The sequence below is a fragment of the Rousettus aegyptiacus genome, unplaced genomic scaffold, assembly GCF_014176215.1.
Source record: "Rousettus aegyptiacus isolate mRouAeg1 unplaced genomic scaffold, mRouAeg1.p scaffold_m13_p_10, whole genome shotgun sequence".
Lineage (NCBI taxonomy): Eukaryota > Metazoa > Chordata > Mammalia > Chiroptera > Pteropodidae > Rousettus > Rousettus aegyptiacus.
Genome location: NW_023416285.1, coordinates 22,562,976 through 22,565,598, shown reverse-complemented (window position 1 = coordinate 22,565,598; position 2,623 = coordinate 22,562,976). Strand labels below are relative to the sequence as shown.

General features: G+C 41.9%; 1 pseudogene; it reads left to right on the top strand.

Annotated features, from left to right (window-relative positions):
- The first annotated feature begins 543 nt into the window (after positions 1 to 543).
- LOC118608941 lies at positions 544 to 662 on the top strand (annotated as a pseudogene).
- Positions 663 to 2,623: the final 1,961 nt, after the last annotated feature.

The window sequence follows — 2,623 nt, the reverse complement described above, 5'->3', positions numbered from 1 at the left end:
TCCAGTGAACAGACAGCACTGCGGAGGCAGACGCGAACACGCTAAAGGCCGCACCGCACCTCGTTTTGGGCTGTGCAGGTGTTGCAACAGCCTCCAACTGTACAGCGGCTTCCAGGTGCCCATGTTCAACTGGAAACTGTACTGTCAGGACGATGATAATGGTGTTTACATTAAATGTGTTTACATTTGAGCCTCGAAACAACTCTGGTGGAATGAGACTGGAGGAGTCACAGCCGAGCAGGCGAGGAAGAGAAAGGCGAAGAGATTAGCCCACCAAAGCCGCTTGGCTGGTTCTCTGCGAAGCCCCAACGAAGAGGTCGAGGTCTTCCACGTTCTACTCTGGCATTTAATGCTCATTCTGAGATTATTACCGACAGATTCTATAGGCTCACGTTTATGCCAAACAAACTTCTCACCATTTTAAACATAGGGTAACACAAGATAACTTTTTATAAATTACATAAGATGTATTCATAAACAAAAATGGGACTCTGCGGCCCTTTTCGATAGATAGCATATGTTTTTAATTAAAATTTTATTTGAGTCTGCTGCCATGCTACCCTGAACAAGCCCGATCCTATCTGATCTTGGAAGCTAAGCAGAGTCGGTCCTGGTTAGTACTTGGATGGGAGACCACCTAGGAAGACCAGGTGCTGTAGGCATAAAAAAAAACTTAAAAAAATAATACTAATAAGGGATTGTAAGCTGACAAGGTCCTTGCAATCTGTGAAGTCAACCAAGGTTCGCCTTGCCTTAAATAAAAAAACTAAATAAATATAAATAAAAATTTTAAAAATTTTAAAAATTTTATTTTGAATGGATAATTCATTTACGAGAATCAAATCACAATTCGAAAGCACAGTACGCCGAGAAGTCTTGCTGCCTCCTCCTCTGCTTTTATTCCATGTCTGCATTTCCTGCTCTCCTTTGTTGGCAATCATTTGTATTTATTTATTTATTATCTTATCTATGTTTCTTTATGAAAACACAAATAAATACAACTGTATATTCTCATTATTTATTTGTAGTCTTACAAAAAAAAAAAAAAAAAAAAAAGAGTGTACATAGCGTGTTTCGAATAGGTATTCCGGAAGTGGTGGTAGAATTTGCTATACCATCGCACCCTTGCCTAGGAAGCCCGGAGATCACACACAGAGGCCCTGATCTGCAAACAGCATAGATTAAACGAGAACCCCCAAGAGTCATAGAGGCTTCAATTGGTTTGTCCCATAAACCTGGGTCCCTCACTAACCCAGAGCCAGCTGTAGCCACTGCAAGTCAAGCCCGGGATTCTATACCAACCACCGATGGAAGCAGCTAGCTGTTTCATGGGAAGAAACCTGTCTAGATGTCCAAATAAAACCCACATGTAGGTAGGGAAAATGTTGAAGCAGTACTTGTTAGTGTTGCTCAGAGGGTGGTTAGTGATGATTCCCAGTGAGTGTCATAGTGTCTTAGAAACAGAGGGGTCATCGTCAACGCAATCTCCATGTAGGATTCTTCCACAAAAGGAGTTTCGCATTCTTTTCATCATCACTGTGCACTGAATGAACACACAAGAAAAAAGCAGATCAAGCCCAGGCTACCTGAGGAGAGGAGACAAGGGGGCTATCTGTGAGCAGAAGCACCAGGATGAGAGAGAAGAAATGGAAGGTCTGGAGAGGAAACGTAGGTCAGATCACCTGGGCCACAGCTGCTCTAGACTCGGGAAAGGACACAGATCAGACCAACAAATGCAGACAGTGTCTCCCCGACTCTCCGGATTCTCCGCGCTGTTGACAAGGCAGGTCTTGAGGAGACAGCTGAGAGATGCACCACAGACTCACCTGTTGTCCCTTGTATTCGTTTTTTCTAGGGCTGCCATAGCAAAGTACCACAAAATGGGAGGCTTAACAGAAATGTCTTGTCTCATGGTAAGGGAGGTTAGAAGCCTGGAACCAAGGCGCCAGCAGGGCGTGTCCATTCTGAGCTCAGTGAGGGAAGGATCCATTTCAGATCGTCCTCTTTGGCTTGTGGACGGTCACCTTCTCCCTGTGTCTCTTTACATCGTCTTTCCTCCATGTGCGTCTGTGTCCGAATCTCCCCTTGTTATGAGGAACCAGCCATACTGGATTAGGGCCCACCCTAACAACCTCATTTTAACTCGATCACCTTTGTAAAGACCCTACCCACAAAAAAGGTCTCATTCAAAGATACTGGGGGTTAGGACCCCAATGTATCTTTTTTTTTAGATGTTTAAAAAATTTGTTTAAATTAAAACTTGCCACCGACCCTCAGCATTAATAGAGACATACCATTAGTACATTTTGCTCTTTTAAAGGAAAATACCAAAAGCCAAGATTTTCTGGGTTTGTTGTTGTAGCTGTTGTTGTTATTTTGCATAATACCACTTATTATGAATAAAGCTTTTTTAGTCAGATGTGATCGATTTTAAAAAGCATATATAGTCTACATTTTTCATTCTCATGCTATTTACCTGGGACCATAAAATTTTAGAGAAGACTTTTCTTTTCTTTCCCCCAATCTTTTTTATTGTGGCAAAATACACATAACATACGATTTACCGTCATAATCATTTTTAAGTGAATTGTTAAGTGGTGTTAAGCACATTCATATCATTGTG